Below are 24,453 nucleotides of genomic sequence, written 5' to 3'. Positions count from 1 at the left end.
TCATTAGAAATGTAATGACAGCAGTGTTTAGCTCTTTCAAATACAATGAGCTCTGTGTGGTTTCTGTGACTCTAACCATTGTAGTGATGTGTGATTATAATTGATGGTTATGTTTGAGGATTCCCAGGCTTAATAATTAGGTAAGAATAAAGGAGACACCTGTATAAAGCCAATGACTTTCTTTTATAAATTCAAAGTTGGTGACCATAAGTAAAAATATTAAATCACGATTACGCATAAATCAAATTAACATTTAAAACAAGAATGAAATAGTAAAAATATTACAAAATTCAACATTATATGTCAGTTTATGATAATTTTTTTTTTTTTTGCATTGCTGTTTTTGTGTTGACACTGGTGCTTTAAGTAGGAATAACTTAGTCTATGTAGTAACTTTTTTTCCTGTTCATTTTAGGAGGTGGTTTTTTTTTTCCTGGTGGTTTTTAGGTCACTCATTTATCCCTTGTCATTGCATTCAAAACTTTCTTGATCCACCAGTAATTTTAATCACTGATAAATGAATTAGTTCATTTAAAACTATCTCTCAGTTTTCACTGGCACTTCCTTTTTGTCTTATGGAAAAGAAAAAAAAACAACAACTATTCCTTCTCCTTTTCAAGGCTATTTTATAATTTTGCTTCTGAAATAATCCTCTGTTATTCTCTCCCCCACAGAGCAGCATTCCACCCGTTGATTTTCCTATGTTTTCTACATCTTCTGCTTCACTTGCTTTCTAAATGTTGTTTTTGAATAAAAACATTCTGCGAACAACTCATTTGGACTATCACTCAACTGATGACTTTTCTTTCATTACTGAGCTTCCTGAAAATAAATAAATGATACTATGATACTTTTTGTTTCTGCTTCCCCACCTCACATTGAACCTTGTACATTTAATATTAAAACATAACATATTGAGTAACTTTCATGTTCCAGGAGATCTGAAGTGTGCAGCAGTAAAGAACATCTGAAGTGTTCAGGTGTTTACCACTTGTGCTGAGAACAAATGAGGAGCATAATTATCTTAAAATACAGTGAGGTGCGTACTATAATAGCAGTAACTATGGTGTGCTAACCACAGGAGCGGCTGGGGAGCATGCAATCCACATGGGACGAGGGTAGGAATGCCTCCATGGGAAAGCAGAGGTGAGAGCTGAAACCCCAGGATAAGTAGGAATGAGACAAATAGATGTGGTCACGGAGGGAAGGTGAGTTGAGAGCTGGGGCTAGTCCCAGGAGAGCACAGTGAGGTGAATGAGACCATGAGGCATTCATTAAAAATTAATCATGCTAAGTATGGCTAGACACACTTAAGGATGGGGACAAGGCAAGGGGGAGGGTGAAGACCAAAGCAGGAACCAGGCAATAAAAATCCTTGCAAAGAAAGCAGAACACAGTCAAGGCAGCGATGGGAATGATGCAATGAAATTGTGGGTCAGAAAGATTATTTATATGCAGTGTAGAAATGAATTACTTTCCCATTTCAAGATGACAAGTGAAGGATAGACACAAGGACTGCAGAGCTCAAATATCTAGTAAACTTCCTAGAAGAAAGCACAGGAAGACTACAGGGGAAGCAACATTTGACAAAAGTATTAGCTAAAGATTTCCCAGAACTTAAAAAAAATAAGACACAAGTTCTTTGATCGCAAGTGACCACAAAGTGCCATGTTGCACAAAAGTCAAAAGCAAATTGTTGGCGGGGCACGTGGTGGCTCACGCCTGTAAGCCTTTGCTCTGGGAGGTCAAGATGGGTGGATTGCTCGAGTTCACAAGTTCGAGACCAACCTGAACAAAAGCAAGACCCCCATCTCTACTAAAAAGAAAAAAAAAAACTGAGGCAAGAGGATCACTTGACCTCAAGTGTTGGAGGTTGCTGTGAGCTTTGATACTACAACACTCTACCCAAGGAAACAGCTTGAGACTCTGTCTCAAAAAAAAAATGAATTGTACACCTCAGCACACTGTTGTGAAACTTCATACACCTATAGTAAAGAGAAAACCATAAAATATCCCACTGAGAAAAACAAAATACCTCAAATTTATGAGTACCAAAGTTATGTGAGCATTCTTACTGGCAAAATTAGATAGGAGGAAGAAATAACATTTAATTTTTTTTTCGTTTTGCAGTTTTTGGCCGGGGCCGAAACTGAACCCACCACCTCTGGTATATGGGGCCGGCACCCTACTTCTTGAGCCACAGGCGCCGCCCAACATTCTATTTTTAAAGTGAAAAATCTAAGACATTTTTCAGTCAGAGCCAAAACCAACAACAACAACAAAAATCCCAAACTAAAAAAATAGTAATAGAACAACAGAGAAGCAAAAATAAAGATAGAAAAAATGAACAGAATCTTTTGACTGTAATAAGTCCATTTCTCTGGATTTTTGGTCATTGCATAAGTTTTTTGAGAGAAGTGGATTTATTATAGTAAAAAAAAAAAAGTACACATGACCAAAAATTATATTAAAATGTGCTTGGCATCACAACTAATCTAAGAAATGCATGTTATTAAGGTAATACTATATTTTTATCAATCAGGTTGGTAAAATTTAAAAAAAGCTATTCCAGTTTTGACATGGCCCTGTAGACTGTAATCACTAGTATTTACTGAGAAATCCCTCATCACTAGTTACCATGCTAAATACTTTATATGTGTTGTTTCCTTAAATCCCTACCATCCCCTGCACCACAAATTTAAAATTTTTAAATTCTAAAATGGCATTTGACAGATACTGTTATATCCTCTGTACTTCACAGAGAAGAAAATTGAGGCTTCTGGGGTAAGTCACTTACCCAGGATGGCACAGTCAGGAAGGAGTAGAGCTAAAGATGTTAGTTCTAATATGCTAGAGGATTTATGCCAAATGGAGCAGGAAGGTGGGGGAGAAAGAAGGGTAGAGAGAAAGGCTGATTTTTCCACTTGCCAGAGTAATGTAGAGTCACGTATGTTTGTTGCCATTTGCAAATAGGAATCAGTAGGAGCTCAAAATATCAATCCAGAACTTTCTGGATGAGAGGTGGGGAAAAGGGAACCTAAAAAAGAAAAAAAGGAACAGAGAACACACAATCAATGTGGAAATGGAGAAATGGAAAACAACAGGGAAGCTTCATTCAAAGAGTCAGTAAAATAAGGAGGCTGGAGGAAGGGATTGCTCATCTTAGGGACCTACAACCCGCACCTTGAGAAAAGTGCCATTTTACTATTTTTAAGACACACCCTGGAGGTAGATGATACCTGATATCAAACTCCACCTGAGAAAGAGCAAATGAAACGGAGGGCAGGAATATATCACACGAAGGATATTTCAAGGCAAAAAAGCACAAAACAGGATCAAATAGAATTTATTATATTTTTAAGAAACAAAGAGAAAATTCTGGAGGGTATCTGAGAAAACCCTTGTGCAGACTATGCAGCTGCGTCTGAGGAAAGACAAAAAGCAAGAGCAGAAAGGCCCCGGACACAGCAGCCCTGGCAGGTCTCTCTTTATCGGGCAGCTGGGCTGCTTCATTCTCTCTGCACCGGTCAAGTTCTCCTGCCTCTGCACACAGCATGAGAAGAGCTGCACACAGGTCCCAGGGTGACCAGTACTCTGCAAATACCCAGCAATGCTCCCAAGAGGAAGGTTTTAGCCTGATGCAAAACACATCATATGAAATTTCTAAGGCAACTGAGGAACGTTGCTGCAAAATACATGAAGCAAAAGGCAAGGGAAGATGTAAATTGTGTGCAGCTAAGGAGAACTCTGGGCATTGTCTAGGGCCCTAGACTGAGCCGCTGAGCCGGACAGAGCTTATAGTGTTCGGCTTGGGCCGCAGGGAGCCATTGTGAAGGAACTGCCCCGGCAAGCTCCACCCTCAGGGTTGAAGAGCAAAAATTGGGTGGGAGCTAGTAACCTAGTGACTGAGCAGCCTAAAGGTGGGGACTGAGCTGCCTTATAGCCTTAACACTCAGGGGCAGAGTGAGACCGGTTTTGGCACACTGGAGCCTCGGGCTATGCTCTGGATAGAGTGCGTGGCATCACAGCTCACAGCAACCTCAAACTCCTGGGCTTGGCACTGCTCAGACCTCCATAAGAGCTGCACCGTGACCCCAACCAGCGACCGGCACCGGCTGGGCCTCCGCATACCCTGACTAGGAACGGCGGGAACCACGCAACCCTGTGTCCTCCCTCCTGTATCCTCTGTGCCTCCGCACTGGCCCACTCATCTGGCCTCGGACTCTGGTAGCTGCATGCCCTCCAGAGCCCTCCCTGCCTCTGTGCAGAGCCCTTCTCCTGGCCAGAGACTGCTGGAGCCTTGGGGTCTCTGTGCCAAAGTAACTGGGCACCAGGCACTCCCAGAACCGTGCGCACCACCTCCCACCCTGTTGCTGGACCCGGGTGTGTCACACTCCAGAGCTGCTTCCACAGCCAGAACTCCCTGGCCGGGGCATCCCCAGAGGAACTACACAGGGCCACTACCTACAAAGATCCAGCAACAATAGGGTGATCCCGCTGGGGTCTAATCTTGGAGAAACACTTCACCAACTCTGAGGACAGCCAGAGACAACGATGAAAAACAATCATGAGGTGAAATCAACAGAAAAACTCTGGAAACATGAATATTCAGAGTAGTCAACTCCCCGAAGGATCAATAGGGCAGACACAGCACAAGATCCCATACACAAACAAATACCTGAGATGTCAGAAATCGAATTCAGAATCTAGATAGCAAATAAGATCGAATTAGAATTCCAAGCAGTAACCAAAAAGATATCTCAAGAATTCAATAAATTCAAAGACCAAATGACCAAAGATTTTGACACATTGAGACAAGAAGTTACAGCCCTCAAAGATCTGAGAAACACAGTAGAATCCCTCAGTAACAGAATGGAGCAAGCAGAAGAAAGGATTTCTGACATTGAAGACAAAGCTTTCAAATGCTCCCAAACTCTCAAAGAGGAAGAGAAATGGAGGGCAAAAACAGATCACTCTCTCAGAGAGCTCTGGGATAATTCAAAGAAAACCAATATTCGTCTTATATGGATCCCCGAAAGCAACGAAATGGTTTCACAAGGCAAAGAGTCTCTTCTTCATGAGATTATGAAGGAGAACTTTCCAGACATGCCAAGAGATTCTGAAATTCAGATAGCAGACAGTTTCAGAACTCCAGCACAACTCAACCCAAATAAGACATCCCACAGACACATCATAATCAACTTCACTAAAGTTAATATGAAGAAGAAAATTCTGAAAGCAGCCAGACGAAGGAAAACCATCACCTACAAGGGGAAGAATATTAGAATAACTGCAGATCTCTCTGCTGAAACCTTTCAAGTAGAAGAGGATGGTCATCGACTTTTAATCTCCTAAAATAAAATACCTTTCAACCCAGGATCCTGTACCCAGCTAAACTGAGGTTCATTTATGACAGAGAAATTAAATACTTCAATGACATTCACACGTTGAAGAAATTTGCTATAACTAAGCCAGCTCTCCAGGATATTCTCAGACCTATCCCCCATAAAGAGCAGCGTAATCCTCCACCACAAAAGTAAACCCACCCAGAAAATTTTGATCAAATTCTAACTTCCACAGTCGCAAAAGGATTAAAAATGTCTACTGGACTCTCAAAAGGCTTATCAATATTCTCAATTAATGTGAATGGTTTAAACTGTCCTCTAAAGAGGCACAGGTTGGCTGACTGGATACAAAAACTCAAGCCAGATATCTGCTGCATACAAGAATCACATCTTACATTAAAAGACAAATCTAGTTCAAGGTGAAGGGATGGTCATCTATACTCCAGGCAAATGGAAAGCAGAAAAAAGCAGGCATTGCAATCCTATTCGCAGATGCAATAGGCTTTAAACCAACTGAAATAAGGAAGGATAAGGATGGACACTTCATTTTTGTTAAAGGTAATACTCAATATGATGAGATTTCAATTATTAATATTTATGCACCCAACTAGAACACACCTGAATGTATAAGAGAAACTCTAACAGACAAAAGCAACTTGATTTCCTCCAGATCCATAGTAGTTGGAGATTTTAACACCCCTTTAGCAGTGCTGGATAGATTCTCCAAAAAGAAGCTAAGCAAAGAAATTTTAGATTTAAACTTAATCATTCAACATCTGGACTTAACAGACATCTACAGAACATTTCATCCCAACAAAACTGAATACACATTCTTCTCATCAGCCCATGGAACATACTCCAAAATCAACCATGTCCACGCCACAAATCTAACCTCAGCAAATATAAGAAAATAGAAATTATTCCTTGCATTTTTCAGACCATCATGGAATAAAAGTTGAACTCAATAACAACAGGAACCTGCATATCCATACAAAAACATGGAAGCTAAACAGCCTTATGTTGAAGGATAGATGGGCTATAGATGAGATTAAGAAGGAAATCACCAATTTTTTGATACAAAACAACAATTAAGACATAAATTACCAGAACCTCTGGGATACTGCAAAGGCAGTCCTAAGAGGAATTTATAGCACTGCAAGCCTTCCTCAAGAAAACAGAAAGAGAGGAAGTTAATAACTTAATGGGACATCTCAAGCAACTGGAGAAGGAAGAACACTCCGACCCCAAACCCAGCAGAAGAAAAGAAATAACCAAAATCAGAGCAGAATTAAATGAAATTGAAAACAAAAGAATTATACAACAGATCAATAAATCCGAAAGTTGGTCTTTTGAAAAGATCAACAAAATAGATAAAACTTTGGCCAACCTAACCAGGAAAAAAAAAGCAAAATCTAAACGGTCTGTGAAGCTAGTGAATGATGCCCCATGATCATATCAATGTACACAGCTATGATTTAATAAAAAAAAAAGAAAAATCTCTAATTTCATCAATCAGAAATGATAATGATGACATAACAAAAGACCCCTCAGAAATTCAAAAAATCCTTAACGAATACAACAAGAAACCCTACTCTCAGAAATATGAAAATCTGAAAGAAATTGACCAATACCTGAAAGTACGCCACCTACCAAGACTTAGCCAAAATGAAGCAGAAATGTTGAACAGGCCTATATCAAGTTCTGAAATAGCATCAACTATACAAAATCTCCCTAAAAAGAAAAGCCCAGGACCAGATGTCTTAATGTTGGAATTCTACCAAACCTTTAAAGAAGAACTAGTACCTATATTACTAAACCTCTTCCAAAATATAGAAAAAGAAGGAATATTACCCAACACATTCTATGAAGCAAACATCACCTTGATCGCCAAACCAGGGAAAGACCCAACAAGAAAAGAAAATTATAGACCAATATCACTATAGCAATATTGATGCTAAAATACTCAATAAGATCCTAACAAACAGAATCCAATAACACATCAAAAAAATTATACACCACAACCATGTGGGATTTATTCCAGGGTCTCAAGGCTGGTTCAATATACGTAAATCTATAAATGTAATTCAGCACATAAACAAACTAAAAAATAAAGACCATATGATTCTTTCAATTGATGCAGAAAAAGCTTTTGATAATATCCAGCATCCCTTCATGATCAGAACACTTAAGAAAATTGGTATAGAAGGGACATTTCTTAAACTAATAGAGGCCATCTACAGCAAACCCACAGCCAATATTGTATTAAATGGAGTTAAATTGAAATGATTTCCACTTAGATCTCGAACCAGGCAGGGTTGCCCATTGTCTCCATTGCTCTTTAACATTGTAATCGAAGTTTCAGCCATTGCAATTAGGGAAGAAAAGGTGATCAAGGGTATCCACATAGGGTCAGAAGAGATCAAACTTTCACTCTTCACAGATGATATGATCGTATATCTGGAAAACACTACGGATTCTACTATAAAACTTTTAGAAGTGATCAAGGAATACAGCAATGTCTCAGGCTACAAAATCAACGCCCTTAAATCTGTAGCCTTTATATACACCAACAATAACCAAGCTGAAAATACAGTCAAGGACTCTATTCCTTTCAAAGTAGTGCCAAAGAAGATGAAATATTTGGGAGTATACCTAACAAAGGATGTGAAAGATCTCTACAAAGAGAACTATGAAATTTTAAGAAAAGAAATAGCTGAAGATGTTAACAAATGGAAAAACACACCATGCTAATGACTGGGAAGAATCAACATTGTTAAAATGTCTATACAACCCAAAGCAATATATAATTTTAATGCAATTCCTATTAAAGCTCCATTGTCATATTTTAAAGATCTTGAAAAAATAATACTTTGTTTTATATGGAATCAGAAAAAACCTCGAATAGCCAAAACATTACTCAGCAATAAAAGCACAGCAGGAGGAATCATGCTACCAGACCTTGAAACTGTACTATAAATCGATAGTGATCAAAGAAGCATGATATTGGCACAAAAACAGACAAGTAGATGTCTGGAACTGAATAGAGAACCAAGAGATGGATCCAGCTACTTACTGTTATTTGATCTTTGACAAGCCAATTAAAAACATTCAGTGGGGAAGATTCCCTGTTTAACAAATGGTGCTGGGTGCACTGGCTGGCAACCTGTAGAAGACTGAAACTGGACCCACGCCTTTCACCATTAACTAAGATAGACTCTCACTGGATAAAAGATTTAAACTTAAGACATGAAACTATAAAAATACTTGAAGAAAGTGCAGGAAAAACTCTTGAAGGAATCGGCCTGGGTGAATATTTTATGAGGAGGACTCCCCAAGCAATTGAAGCACTATCAAAAATACACTACTGAGACCTGATCAAACTAAAAAGCTTCTGCACAGCCAAGAACATAGTAAGTAAAGCAAGCAGACAGCCCTCAGAATGGGAGAAAATATTTGCAGATTATACCTCCGATAAAGGTCTAATAACCAGAATCCACAGGGAACTCAAACGTATTAGCATGAACAGAACAAGTGATCCCATCTCAGTGTGGGCAAGGGACTTGAAGTGAAACTTCTCTGAAGAAGACAGACGCATGATCTACAAATACATGAAAAAAAGCTCATCATTCTTAATCATCAGAGAATTCAAATCAAAACTACTTTGAGATATCACCTAACCCCAGTAAGAGTAGCCCACATAACAAAATCCCAAAACCAGAGATGTTGGCATGGATGTGGAAAAAAGGGCACACTTCCACACTGCTGGTGGGAATGCACACTAATACGTTCCTTCTGGAAGGATGTTTGGAGAATACTTAGAGACCTAAAAATAGACCTGCCATTTGATCCTATAATTCCTTTACTAGGTTTATACCCAGAAGACCAAAAATCACAATATAACAAAGACATCTGTACCAGAATGTTTCTTGCAGCCCAATTCATAATTGCTAAGTCATGGAAGAAGCCCAAGTGCCCATCGACCCACGAATGGACTAGCAAATTGTGGTACACGTATACCATGGAATTTTATGCAGCCTTAATGAAAGATGGAGACTTTACCTCTTTCATGTTTACATGGATGGAGCTGGAACATATTCTTCTTAGCAAAGTATCTCAGGAATGGAAGAAAAAGTATCCAATGTACTCAGCCCTACTATGAAGCTAAATTTTAGCTTTCACATGAAGGCTATAACCCAACTATAGCACAAGACTATGGGGAAAGGTCCAAGGAACGGGAAGGGAGGGGGTGGTTTTGGTGGAGGGAGAGTAATAGGTGGGGCCACACCTACAGTGCATCTTAGAATGGGTACAGGCGAAACTTACTAAAGGCAGAATACAAATGTCTACGTACAATAACTAATAAAATGCCATGAAGGCTACGTTGAACAGTTTGATGAGAATATTTCAGATTGTATATGAAACCAGCACATCGTACCCCTTGATTGTACTAATGTACACAGCTATGATTTAACAGTAAAAAAAGAAGAAAAAAAAGAATAATTGGACAAAGAATCACATTGGCAGGATTTATTTTTTAAATGTATAAATTTGTATGAATTACAAAATAGCGTTTTTAATTTATGCTCACAGACTCTGGAGACGATCTGGGGTTTAATCCAGGTTCTGCTACTCACCAACTGTGTGAATTTGGGCAAGTTATTTAACGTCTCTGGGCCTCCCTTTCTTTTCTATAGGATAAGGATGATTACAACAGTGCCCATGTCATGGGATTATTATGTGAATTAAATGTGTTAATATTTAAATTGCCTGTGCATAACAAATGCTGTATTTGGTTGCAAAATATATATGCTGTGCTATAAAAGACCCTTTCATATTCTAAAATGTGTTTGAAGAGTAAATGCATGTGCTTTAAGAAAATGTTGAAAGGAAGATTGCTGAGAGTGACCTTGCTCTGTTAGAGTGCCACAGACCTTACAGCGTGTCAGGTGTGAGAGCTGAACCTGTTTAAGAAAACAAAAACAAAAACAAAAAACAAACAAACCAAAAAAAAAACTGCAAAAGCAAACATGGCCTAGGCTATCATTCATGCACTCTAACCTAGACACAAAATTTTTCTAGGAAATGAGTTACTGGAAAAAAATCCCTAAATTTTATTCTCTGTGCACAAAGTATTAGCAGTGTAATTGAATATGATCATTTTGTATCTTCTAGAGATGGCAATAGATACAGAAACAATCAGAAGTCTTTTTTTTTTAAAGTTTGACAGTCTTAGGGATTGATGAGTTCAGTCTGATTCTCCAGACTTTGCTTGCTGAATAATTTCCCAATCACATGTAATTAGTAAAATGGTAACTATTATTGACTAAATGTTGAGAAAATGGGGCATAGGTAAGGAAGATTTCATGTGATTACATTGGCCAAGGAGACCCAGATGAATGTTTGATTTAAGAATTATTGGCTTGTCAAAGATTAAATAATGGTAATTAGCTGGATTCATCACTTGGTTCTCTATTCTGTTCCAGACATCTACTTCTCTGTTTTTGTGCCAGTACCATGCTGTTTTGATCACTATTGATTTGTAGTATAGTCTGGGTCTGGTAGCGTGATTCCTCCTGCTTTGTTTTTATTTTTGAGTAATGTCTTGGCTATTCGAGGTTTTTTCTGATTCCATATAAAACGAAGTATTGTTTTTTCAAGATCTTTAAAGTATGACAGTGGAGCTTTAATGGGGATTGCGTTGAAATTATATATTGCTTTGGGTAGTATGGACATTTTAACAATGTTGATTCTTCCCAACCATGAGCATGGTATATTTTTCCATTTGTTAACATTCTTAGCTATCTCTTTTCTTAGAGTTTCATAGTTCTCTTTATATAGATCTTTCACGTCCTTTGTTAGATAAACTCCCAAGTATTTCATCTTCTTTGGCACTACTGTGAATGGGATAGAGTCCTTAATTGTTTTTTCAACTTGACTATTTTTGGTATATATAAAAACAGATTCCCTATTTAACAAATGGTGTTGGGTGAACTGGCTGGCAACCTGTAGAAGATTGAAACTGGACCCACACCTCTCACCATTAACCAAGATAGACTCTCACTGGATTAAAGATTTAAACCTAAGACATGAAACTATAAAAATACAAGAAGAGAGTGCAGGGAAAACCCTTGAAAATATTGGGTTGAGCGAGTTTTTTATGAGAAGGACCCCCCGGGCAATTGAAGCTGCTTCAAAAATACACTATTGGGACTTGATCAAACTAAAAAGCTTCTGCACAGCCAAGAACACAGTAAGTAAAGCAAGCAAACAGCCCTCAGAATGGGAGAAGATATTTGCAGGTTATGTCTCAGACAAAGGTTTAATAACCAGAATCCACAGAGAACTCAAACGCATTAGCAAGAAAAGAACAAGGGATCCCATCGCAGGCTGGGCAAGGGACTTGAAGAGAAACTTCTCTGAAGAAGACAGGCACATGGCCTTCAGACATATGAAAAAATGCTCATCATCTTTAATCATCAGAAAATGCAAATCAAAACTACTTTGAGATACCATCTAACTCCAGTGAGACTAGTCTATATCACAAAATCCCAAGACCAGAGATGTTGGCGTGGATGTGGAGAAAAGGGAACACTTTTGAACTGCTGGTGGGAATGCAAATTAATACATTCCTTTTGGAAAGAGATATGGAGAACACTTAGAGATCTAAAAATAGATCTGCCATTCAATCCTGTAATCCCTCTACTGGGCATATACCCAGAAGACCAAAAATCAGACCATAACAAAGATATTTGTATCAGAATATTTATTGCAGCCCTATTCATAACTGCTAAGTCATGGAAAAAGCCCAAGTGCCCATGGATCCACGAATGGATTAATAAATTGTGGTATATGTACACCATGGAATATTATGCAGCCTTGAAAAAAGATGGAGACTTTACCTCTTTCACGTTTACATGGATGGAGCTGGAACATATTCTTCTTAGTAAAGTATCTCAAGAATGGAAGAAAAAGTACCCAATGTACTCGCCCTTATTATGAAACTAATGTAGGACCTTCACATGAAAGCTATAACCCAGTTACAACCTAAGAATAGGGTGAAAGGGGAAAGGGAGGGGAGGGAGGGGGGAGGGAGGGGAAGGAGGGGGATTAATGGTATTACACCTGGGGTGCATCTTACAAGGGTATATGTGAATCCTAGTAAATGTGGAATGTAAAGGTCTTAGCAAAATAACTAAGAAAATGCTACGAAAGCTATGTTAACTAGTGTGATGAAAATGTGTCAAACGATCTGTGAACCAAGTGTATGGTGCCCCATGATCATACTAATGTACACAGCTATGATTTAATAAAAAAAAAAAAGAAAAAAGAATTATATGCATTTATTGTTCAGAACGAATTTATAGTGCAGAAGAATTTGACAGACTTACTGGCTATAGGTTGAAAGACAGTGGTTCTTTTTCAATTTTTTCTTCAGCCAAGGACAAACTCCACAAATCACAACAATTTTGTAACTGCTTTCTACTTATGAGATGCCCACATGAGATGCTTAAAAAAAAGAGAATAGCAGGTATTACCTGTTAAAAATGTTTCTCCACAATACTACAAAGCAGGACATACTAAAAACCAATGATTACTTGCAGAAAAAGGAGTTTTCTGGCACCTGTTACTAAAATGACAAGCCTGCAGGGATGCAGGGGGATTTATGTGACATTGCTCTCAGGATCCTCTTGTTTTCAATTCCAAGAAAGATGCTATAATCAGCACACACCCACGTGCATCTGAGATGCAGGTGAAAATGCTGAGTTTACTTTGTGACTGTGAAAAAATTACATTGCTTCAGTACCTGATTTCCAGATACAGGTTTGAAGAACCTGTGCAAGGTTTAGAGGTACTTTCTGACCTAATTTTTATGTTTCTATCTGTCATTAAAAAGTATATATTTATTTTCTTTTCTACTTTGCTGTGCTCTTCTCTGACCCAGCTTTTTACTTATCTTGTTTAAAAGATTGTGTTGGGGTCAACTGTCCCATCCGGGCCTTATATGAAAAAGCTGGCTGAGAAAGACTAGACCCTCCCTGGTTCAATGGTTGCCAGTATTATGAAATGTCCAGCCAACCAAACATCTGCAGCTACAAACTCCCTGCTGAGAAACTGGCAAGACACAAAGAAATGGAAATCAACAAAGGAGTCGCTCTGAAAACGCAAGAGCTTCTGGCAGCCTCACTGACCGGAGACCATATCCCCTTCAGAAACCAGTTGAAAACAGGACTATTTACAATGAACACGAAATGAAAAGCATGCTGTAGTAGTGACCCAGAAGGAATGTGGCTTCTTCTCCAGGACTCAGAGACCCGTGGATGGACTGTGCTTCTAGATTTTACCTCCAGCTTCTCTGAGAGTAAGTTAACCTCAGAAATCATGGCTATTTTGCCTCTAGAAATACATAATCTGACCCTAGAAATAGAAATACCAAACATTTGGATGGAAACCACGAAGTGCAGTAAGTTATTCCAGGGTTGTTTTAACTTTTTAAATAATATGAGTCTTTTACTTTGTATAACTAAATAACCAGTTGAAGAACCAAGATGCGTGTTTTGACAAATAGCATATATTACTTAATAGGCTGATGGGTGAATGAAAGGAATGTAACTTTACGTTGCTTCTTTGCAAGTACAAACTATTTTCAAAGTTATTTGAATTACTTATTCTTTCTTGTTCATTTTAAATTTTACTGGCAGAGGAATTATAAGAATTAGATGCATGATTTTTGACTTTTGAATTGCTTTTAACTGGCTTGAGAATATCCTTGAGAAAGCTTTGGGAAACACTTTTATTGATCTTGCTTACTATACTAATTACATAAAGATTTTGATCTAATTGGTTGTGCACTGCATTTGTTCTCTGAATAACAAGAATTCTATCCAAGAGAGACATGACTTGCTTTTTATAATCAATTTATTATTTCTAAATTACACAATTTCCTATTTAGGGTGATTTAAGCCAACCAGATGTTTGTGCTATTATGGTGAGCAGTATTGTTTTCCCCTGATATTTACACCAGGATATTCAGTGGTTAAAAAAAATCAATCTTAGTAGTCAGAAACAAATAAGCACATTCATGACAATTAGATTATGCACATTTTTATTTATAAATATTTTCCAGCATACACATTAATTCACTGACAGAAAGAAGAGCAGCCATGGGGCACTATGTTTAACCTTCCAGATACTGAGGTTTGCCACAGTCTTGATTTCTTAGTTGAAAATTGTTGTAGTTTGGTTTGAGCCAGAGTGTCTGGGCTATTACAGCCTGCTTGATGGCATTATGATCAGGAGCTCACCTGCATTGCTGCTGAACCTCTTTGTTAATGTTTGGACTTTTTTTTTCTTTTGAGACAATGTCTCACTATCTGTGCCTCCGTATAGTGATGTGGCGTCACAGCTCACAGCAACCTCCAACTCTTGGGCTTAAGCGATTCTCTTGTCTCAGCCCCCCGAGTATCTGGGACTATAGGCACCTGCCACAGTGCCCAGCTGTTTTTTTTTTTTTTTTTTTTTTTTAATTGCAGTTGTTGTTTGGCTGGCCTGGGCTGGGTTTGAAACCACCAGCTCTGGTGTATGTGGCTGGCGCCCTGGCCACTGAGCTACAGATGCTGAACCATTTTTGGACAATTTTTAAACAAAAGTTCCTGCCTTCCTTTGTTCCATGAATGGGATGCTTCATAAAATGAACTTTTTTCTGTCCTAAAGCCCTTGTCCCTTCTTCCAGTCTTGTTCTCAGTCCTAGAGTCTCAGACTCTGTTTTTCTCTGCCTCACATTAACTTTCCATTGCTGCTGTCCTAAATGGCCACAAACCTAATGGCTTATAACAAAGCAGATGTATCAGCGTACAGTTCTGGAGGTGAGGAGTGTGGTGTGGGTCTCACTACAAGGAAGGTGTTGGTAGGGCTGCACACCTTTCTGGAGGCTGTAGAGGAGAAACTGTTCTTGACGTTTGCAGCCACTCAAGGTTCCCTGTGCTCTGTGGTTCATGGCTTTCTCCTCCAAAGCTGGCAACAGCAGCTCAAACCCTTCTTATACATCTTCAGTTGATCTCCCCACCTGCCTCCCTATTTCTCTTTTTAGGATCTTTGTGTAACATATTCACAAGTTCCAGGATTAGAATGGGACCATCCTCTTTCCCTTCAACTCTTCCTTAACTTTCAGGAAATAAATAGCAGTACAGCATTCCTTGCAATAACATGCAGTTAGGCTCCCTCTCTGGCAGCACTGCTGGGGCTGCCTTGAGTAAGTCACCTTCCCACTTGAGCTTCCTCCTAATACCAGAAGGGGTCAGCATCTTCATGGCTTGTTTCTGCCCAGTGACTGAACCATGAAGCTTGGAACCAGGAGCAACTAAAACCACTGCAGAGAAAACAGCAACGCTGTCATCTCCATCCCTTTTCAGTATGTCACTAAAGGAGGAGACCACGGCCTTGGCAAGCCAGGCCCTCTCAGTCACCTGGGCAGAGGCCAGCTGTATCGTATTGCTGAGTTCCGATTTGATTTTCTACCTGCTGGTCTATTTTCTTCTCTTGAAATAATTTCTTCAAACATTTCTTGCAAAGCAGGCAGGCTTACTGGCAACAAATTCCCTTAATTTTTTTTTTTGTCTGAAAAATTCTTTATGATTTATTCTTTGTGGATACGACAACAGGATTCAAAATTTAGATTGGCGTAATTTTTTTCTCCCCTTGACACATTAAATACTTCATTCTGTTCTCTTCTTATTGGCATGGCTTCTGAGGAGAAGTGATACATAATTCTTATTTTCGCTTCTCTAAAGGAAAGATGTTCTCTTCCTCGGGGTTCTTTGAAACATTTTTTTCTTTAGTCTTGCGTTTCTCAGGTATCAAACAATATTCCCTGTGTGTTTAGCAAATGTTGTGCTTGCTGTTCTCGGGCCTAGAGTCCGGCATTAATCTGGGACAATTCTCAGTCTTTTGTTTCAAATATTCCTTTTGGTATTTCCATCAGGCATTACGTCACCCTCTTTCAGTCGTCCCACAGTTCTTAAATCTGATTTTTTCCAGTCTTTTTTGTTTACTTTTCTGTTTTGGATTCTTTACTGTGTATAATCGACTAATAAGCTCATCGAGGGCATTTTTGATTTCTGTTACAGAGTTGTTGTTAATCACAGGCATCTCTTTTTATTTCTTTCTTAGCATTTTGATCTAGGTGCTTACCTTGCCGTCTGTTCTTCCATGTGGTGATGTCTAAGACATATATACTTAGTTTCTGCTCCTGGCAGAGTTTCAGTTCCTGGCATGGAGCTTCTAAAACCCTTGTTCCTTCCTGAGTGATAAGCATGATTTGAGCATCTTTTGGTATAGTATTAATATCTGCGTATAATATTTGGTTCCTGGTTTCTGATGCAAAACTTCTAAGACTGGGAGTCTCTGGAGTGGTAAGAGTGTCTCTTTGTGTGTTAATGAGATGACTGGTGGCTAAAAGCCCCGAAATGTCTTCCCAACAGGGGCCAGTTACCACAGGAATCACCCAGGTGATTAGAAGGTTGAAACTTTCAGCCCCATCTCTGGGCCTCCAGGGAGAGAAGCTGGAGTTTGAATTCATCACCAATGGACAATGATGTTATTAATTGTGCCCATGTCATGAAGCCTCCATAGAACCATCCCTGAAGGGGTTAGGAAGACGTCCGGGTTGGAAAATGCATCAAGGTCTGGGGAGGTGGTGCACCCGGAGGGGCTGTGGAAGCTCTGTGCCCCTTTCTGCGTACGTTGCTTTGTGCGTCTTTTTCTATTTGGCTGTTCTAGGGTTAAATACTTGATAATAAACTGGTAATCATATGTAGACTGCTTTCTTGAGTTCTGTAAGTCATTCTAGCACGTTTTCAAAGCCAAGAAGGAGGTTGTGGGGCGGCGCCTGTGGCTCAGTCGGTAAGGCGCCGGCCCCATATACCGAGGGTGGTGGGTTCAAACCCGGCCCCGGCCAAACTGCAACCAAAAAATAGCCAGGTGTTGTGGCGGGCACCTGTAGTCCCAGCTACTCAGGAGGCTGAGGCAAGAGAATCGCTTAAGCCCAGGAGTTGGAGGTTGCTGTGAGCTGTGTGAGGCCACGGCACCCTACCGAGGGCCATAAAGTGAGACTCTGTCTCTACAAAAAAAGAAGGAGGTTGTGGGAGCCTCCAATACATAGCCAGCCTGTTAGACATACCACAGACCCAGACTTGTGATTGGCATTCGAAGCTGGAGGTGGGGTCTTCTCTTAATTTGTGGGATCTGCAGTAACTCTGTGTTGACAGCATCAAAATTAATTGAATCAGAGGTGGTGCCCACAGAGAACTGGAGGTTGCTTAGTGGGAAACCCCACATGTTTGGTGTCAGAAGTATTGTGTAAGGAAACTGTGATTTTTTTTTCCTTTTTACATATTGTCTAGTTTATCCATTAAAGCCTTTAGCGTTTTAATCATAGTTGTTTCAAATTCCCAGTCTGCTGATTTCAACATCTCTGATGTATCTGAATCTGTTCTTCTGCTTTCTCTCCTTAAATGGTGTGTTTTGCCCTTTAGCAAGTCTTGTAATTTTTTCTTGGTTGCTGGACTGCCCGACACCATGTTCTGAGTGAAGGAAACTACTGTAAATAGGCGTTTAGTAATGTGGTGGTAAGATGTGAGGAGAGGGAAGCCCGTCTATGGTCCTCTGAATCAGTCTCTGTCTTGTAGTGAGCCCGTGACTCTGGACTGTGAACATCACACATGCTTCTGTTTCTAGAACCTAAATTTCTGGGGTTTTATCAGAGCTTAACTGACGGTGGGGAGGGGAAATATCCATCTCCAGCCCCATTCCCCTGGGCGAGGAGGCCTAGAGTGGACGTCAGTGCCTCTGGAAGTGTGAGTCACAGAAGTGTGCAAACGACTGGGTCCCCTGGGGTTTTATCTCCTGGGCTTGTCCACAGTGAGTCTCCAGCAAGGCGTCAGTCACAGCCCAGGTGCCCCTGCCCTGGCACAGGGTGCCACGGGGGTTTCTCCTCAGGGTTTCTGCTCCAGTAAGTTGTGCTTCTCCGTATCTGCCCGTCTGTCTTCTCTAGTTGGGGGCAGTGATCTGCCCTGCGGTCTCACCCCCTTTGGGATCTAAGAAGAGCTACTGCTATTTCAATGTGTTCAGCCTTTTACTTGTTGGTAGGATGGAGTAGTCAGCCCCAGGTTCCCTCAGGCCAGAGCGGGAACTGCAGCCCACTGCTCTTTGACATTATCAGTGTCTGAGCTGGCAGGGCGCTGGGTGACAGTTTTATGTCACCTTTGCCTTTAACTCTGGCAGGGCTTCAGCATCCAAGCAGCATGAGAATGCACGGGGCTTCAGGGCTTCTGTCTATTTGGGGGGCCCTCTTTCACTAGTACTTTTTTGGAGAATCCAAGGTGGCTGTAGGTGAAGGAAAAATTGTATTATTATATTTTTTTCTTTGCACTTTGGGCTCTTTTGGATTTCACTGTTATACCAGCCCATCCTATTATCTAAAGTTTATTTTTTCTCCTTGTACCTGCATATACTCTGTATGGTGGACTCTCCTTCTCTGTCACCCCCAAGTACAGAAACAAGGTGAAGATGGTGGCCTTCCTTCCAGCTATCATGGGCTTGCTTTTCTTGGGAATTCCGGTTACCAGAGGTACCTTGCATCTATTAAATTTTGCTAGTGCCATGGGAAACATGGTTTTAATCTTATTTGGATTTTTTTTTTTATTAAATCATAGCTGTGTACATTGATATGATCATGGGGCATCATTCACTAGCTTCACAGACCGTTTACCAAGTTTCACATATACCCTTGTAAGATGCACTGCTGGTGTAATCCCACCAATCCCCTTCCCTCTATGCACCTCCCCCCTCCCTCCCCTCCCTTTCCCCCTTCCCCCTATTCTTAGGTTGTAACTGGGTTAGCTTTCATGTGAAAACCCTAAATTAGTCTCATAGTAGGGCTGAGTACATTGGGTAATTTTTCTTCCATTCTTGAGACACTTTACTAAGAAGAATATGTTCCAGCTCCATCCATGTAAACATGAAAGAGGTAAAGTCTCCATCTTTCTTTAAGGCTGCATAATATTCCATGGTGTACATATACCACAATTTATTAATCCATTCATGGATTGATGGGCACTTGGGCTTTTTCCATGACTTAGCAATTATGAATTGGGCTGCAATAAACACTCTGGTACATATATCTTTGTTATGATGTGATTTTTGGTTTTCTGGGTATATGCCCAGTAGAGGGATTACAGGATTGAATGGCAGATCTATTTTTAGATCTCTAAGTGTTCTCCATATCGCTTTCCAAAAGGAATGTATTAATTTGCATTCCCACCAGCAGTGCAAAAGTGTTCCCTTTTCTCCACATCCACGCCAACATCTCTAGTCTTGGGATTTTGTGATATAGGCTAGTCTCACTGGAGTTAGATGGTATCTCGAAGTAGTTTTGATTTGCATTTCTCTGATGATTAAAGATGATGAGCATTTTTTCATATGTCTGAAGGCCGCGTGCCTGTCTTCTTCAGAGAAGTTTCTCTTCAAATCCCTTGCCCAGCCTGCGATGGGATCCCTTGTTCTATTCTTGCTAATGCGTTTGAGTTCTCTGTGGATTCTGGTTATTAAACCTTTGTCTGAGACATAACCTGCAAATATCTTCTCCCATTCTGAGGGCTGTTTGCTTGCTTTACTTGCTGTGTTCTTGGCTGTGCAGAAGCTTTTGATCAGGTCCCAGTAGTGTATTTTTGAAGCTGCTTCAATTGCCCGAGGGGTCCTCCTCATAAAATACTCACCCAGCCCGATTTCTTCAAGGGTTTTCCCTGCACTCTCCTCTAGTATTTTTATAGTTTCATGTTAAGTTTAAATCTTTGATCCAGTGAGAGTCTATCTTAGTTAATGGTGAAAGGTGTGGGTCCACTTTCAGTCTTTTACAGGTTGCCAGCCAGTTCACCCAGCACCATTTGTTAAATAGGGAATCTTTTCCCCACTGAATGTTTTTAATTGGCTTGTCAAAGGTAAAATAACGGTAAGTAGCTGGATTCATCTCTTGGTTCTCTATTCTATTCCAGACATCTACCTCTCTGTTTTTGTACCAATACCATGCTGTTTTGATCACTATTGATTTGTAGTTTAGTCTGAGGTCTGGTAGCGTAATTCCTCCTGCTTTGTTTTTATTTCTGAGTAATGTCTTGGCTATTCGAGGTTTTTTCTGATTCCATATAAAACGAAGTATTGTTTTTTCCAGATCTTTAAAGTATGACAGTGGAGCTTTAATAGGGATTGCATTGAAATTATATATTGCTTTGGGTAGTATAGACATTTTAACTATGTTGATTCTTCCCAGCCATGAGCGTGGTATGTTTTTCCATTTGTTAATATTTTCAGCTATTGCTTTTCTTAGAGTTTCATAGTTCTCTTTATAGAGATCTTTCACGTCCTTTGTTAGATAAATTCCCAAATATTTCATCTTCTTTGGCACTACTGTGAATGGGATAGAGTCCTTAACTGTTTTTTCAACTTGACTGTTGTTGGTATACATAAAGGCTACCAATTTATGAGTGTTGATTTTGTAACCTGAGACGCTGCTGTATTCCTTGATCACTTCTAAGAGTTTTGTAGTAGAGTCCCTAGTGTTCTCCAGATATACTATCATATCATCCACGAAGAGTGAAAGTTTGATCTCTTCTGACCCTATATGTATACCCTTGATCGCCTTTTCTTCCCTAATTGCAGTGGCTAAAACTTCCATTACAATGTTGAAAAGCAATGGAGACAATGGGCAGCCTTGTCTGGTTCCTGATCTGAGTGGAAATGATTCCAATTTAACTCCATTCAATATGATATTGGCTGTGGGTTTGCTGTAGATGGTCTCTATCAGTTTAAGAAATGTCCCTTCTATCCCAATTTTCTTAAGTGTTCTGATCATGAAAGGATGCTGGATATTATCAAAAGCTTTTTCTGCATCGTTTGAGAGAATCATATGGTCTTTGTTTTTTAATTTGTTTATGTGCTGGATTACATTTATAGATTTACGTATATTGAACCAGCCTTGAGATCCTGGGATAAAACCGACTTGGTCATGATGTATAATTTGTTTGATGTGTTGCTGGATTCTGTTTGTTAGGATCTTGTTGAATATTTTTGCATCTATATTCATTAGTGATATTGGTCTATAATTTTCTTTACTTGTTGGGTCTTTTCCTGGTTTGGGGATCAGGGTGATGTTTGCTTCATAGAACGTGTTGGGTAGTCTTCCTTCTTTTTCTACCTTTTGGAACAGGTTGAGTAATATAGGTACTAATTCCTCTTCAAAGGTTTGGTAGAATTCAGACGTGAAACCATCTGGTCCCGGGCTTTTCTTTTTAGGGAGGTTTTGTATGGTTGATGCTATTTCCGAACTTGATATGGGCCTGTTCAACATTTCCACTTGATTCTGGCTAAGTCTTGGAAGGTGACGTGCTTCCAAGTATTGGTCAATTTCCTTCAGATTTTCATATTTCTGAGAGTAAATTTCTTGTAATATTCATTAAGGATTTTTTTGATTTCTGAGGAGTCTGTTGTTATTTCGTCTTTGTTGTTTCTGATTGATGAGATTAGAGATTTTACTCTTTTTTTCCTGATTAGGTTGGCCAAAGGTTTATCTATTTTATTGACCTTTTCGAAAAACCAGCTTTTTGATTTATCGATCTGTTGTATTATTCTTTTGTTTTCAATTTCATTTAATTCTGCTCTAATTTTGGTTATTTCTTTTCTTCTACTGGGTTTGGGGTTGGAATATTCTTCCTTTTCCAGGTGCTTGAGATGTCCCATTAAGTTGTTAACTTCCTCTCTTTCCGTTCTCTTGAGGAAGGCTTGCAGTGCTATAAATTTCCATCTTAGAACTGCCTTTGCGGTGTCCCAGAGGTTCTGATAGTTCGTATCTTCATTGTTGTTTTGTTCCAAAAAATTGGTGATTTCTTTCTTAATCTCATCTCTGACCCAGCTATCATTCAGCATAAGGTTATTTAACTTCCATGTTGTTGTATGAGTATGCAGATTCCTGTTGTTACTCAGCTCAAGTTTTATTGCATGGTGGTCTGAGAAGATGCATGGAATAATTTCTATTCCTTTAAATTTACTGAGGTTAGACTTGTGACCTAAGATGTGATCGATTTTGGAGTAAGTTCCATGGGCTGATGAGAAGTATGTGTATTCAGTTTTGTTGGGATGAAATGTTCTGTAGATGTCTGCTAGATCCAAAAGAATCTAAGATTTCTTTGCTTAGCTTCTTGTTGGAGGATCGATCCAACACTGCCAAAGGAGTGTTGAAATCTCCAACGATTATGGAGCTGGAAGAAATCAAGTTGCTCATGTCTGTTAGAGTTTCTCTTATAAATTGAGGTGCATTCTGGTTGGGTGCATAGATACTAATAATTGAGATCTCATCATATTGGGTATTACCCTTAACAAATATGAAGTGACCATTCTTGTCCTTCCTTACTTTTGTTGGTTTAAAGCCTATTGTATCTGCAAATAAAATTGCAACACCTGCTTTTTTCTGATTACCATTTGCCTGAAATATGGACTACCATCCTTTCACCCTGAGTCTGTATTTGTCTTTTAGGTTAAGATGTGATTCTTGTATGCAACAGATATCTGGCCTGAGTTTTTGTATCCAGTCAGCTAACCTATGCCTCTTTAGAGGACAGTTTAAGCCGTTCACATTAATGGAGAATATTGATAAGTCTGGTGAAGTTTTGGGTATCGAGTTTTTCAAAAGTCCAGTGCCCATTTTTAATCCTTTCACCAGTGTGGAAATTGGAGTTTGATCCAAAGTTTCTGAGTGAGTTTACTTTTGTGGTATAGGTATGGGTTGGTCATTATGGGGGATAGGTCTGAGAATATCCTGAAGAGCTGGTTTGGTTATGGCAAATTTCTTCAACATAAGAATGTCATTAAAGTATTTAATTTCTCCATCATAAATGAAACTCAGTTTCACTGGATACAAGATCCGGGGTTGAAAGTTATTTTGCTTTAGGAGATTAAAAGTCGGTGACCACCCTCTTCTGGCTTGAAAAGTTTCAGCAGAGAGATCTGCAGTCATTCTAATATTCTTCCCTCTGAAGGTAATGGTTTTCTTTCTCCTGGCAGCTTTGAGGATTTTCTCCTTCGTATTAACTTTAGTGAAGTTAATTATGATATGCCTGGGGGATGTCTTATTGGGGTTGAGTCGTGCTGGGGTTCTGAAGCTGTCCGCTATCTGAATTTCAGAATCTCTAGACATGTCTGGAAAATTCTCTTTCATAATTTCATGTAGAAGGGCCTCTGTGCCCAGTAAGGCCACTTCATCTGTTTCTGGAACTCCTATGATTCGGATATTCGCCTTCTTCGAATTATCCCAGAGCTCTCTGAGAGAGTGATCCGTTTTTGCTCTCCATTTCTCTTTCTCTTTGAGAGTTTGGGAGCGTTCAAAGTCTTTATCTTCGATGTCAGAAATCCTTTCTTCTGCTTGCTCCATTCTGTTACTGAGGGATTCTACTGTATTTTTCATATCTTTGAGGGCTGCAAATTCTTGCTTCAGTGTGTCTAAGTCTTTGGTGGTTTTGTCTTTAAATTCGTTAAATTCTTGAGACAACTTTTGAATTTCTCCTCGAATTCCTAATTCCACTTTGTTGATCTTGTCTGCAATCCAAATTCTGAATTCGATTTCTGACATCTCAGCCAGTTGTTTATGAATGGGATCTTCAATTGCATCTGCCATATCTTTCTTTGGGGGGGTTGATCTATTCTGGTTATTCATGTTACCAGAGTTTTTCCGCTGATTCCGCCCCATGGTTGTTTTACTCCCTCTGATTTTTTCCCCTGGGGCTTTGTCGAGGGCCCATACAGTGTTGTGGCCTGAGAAACTGGGGCCCTGTCTGGTGTGGTGGGGCTAAATGGTTCTGTCTTGTTTTCAGCTGGTTTCTGTTCCACCCTAGTGAAACAGATACTTTGGATTGAAGTCTCAGCTGTGGAGAAATATCAGCAATTAAGTCACCCCGCCCCCCACTGGCAAACAATTGGAAAAGAAAAATCAAACCTTCCTACCACCGTGCACCTAGGGCACCACCTGATTTGTCCTCAGGTGATTGGTTCAGTTCAAAAATGTCCA

General features: G+C 39.7%; 1 long non-coding RNA gene across 1 annotated transcript; it reads left to right on the top strand.

Moving 5' to 3' along the window:
• Positions 1 to 12,941: 12,941 nt before the first annotated feature.
• On the top strand, positions 12,942 to 24,451 carry LOC128571185 (uncharacterized). Its single transcript, XR_008375692.1, has 3 exons — positions 12,942 to 13,194; positions 13,312 to 13,704; positions 24,260 to 24,451. It is a non-coding gene; the product is annotated as an uncharacterized LOC128571185 (long non-coding RNA).
• The last annotated feature ends 2 nt before the right edge of the window (positions 24,452 to 24,453 follow it).

The sequence above is a fragment of the Nycticebus coucang genome, chromosome 18 (genome assembly GCF_027406575.1).
Source record: "Nycticebus coucang isolate mNycCou1 chromosome 18, mNycCou1.pri, whole genome shotgun sequence".
NCBI lineage: Eukaryota > Metazoa > Chordata > Mammalia > Primates > Lorisidae > Nycticebus > Nycticebus coucang.
The sequence above is the reverse complement of the archived record's forward strand: the minus strand, read 5'-3'. Positions and strand labels throughout refer to the sequence as shown.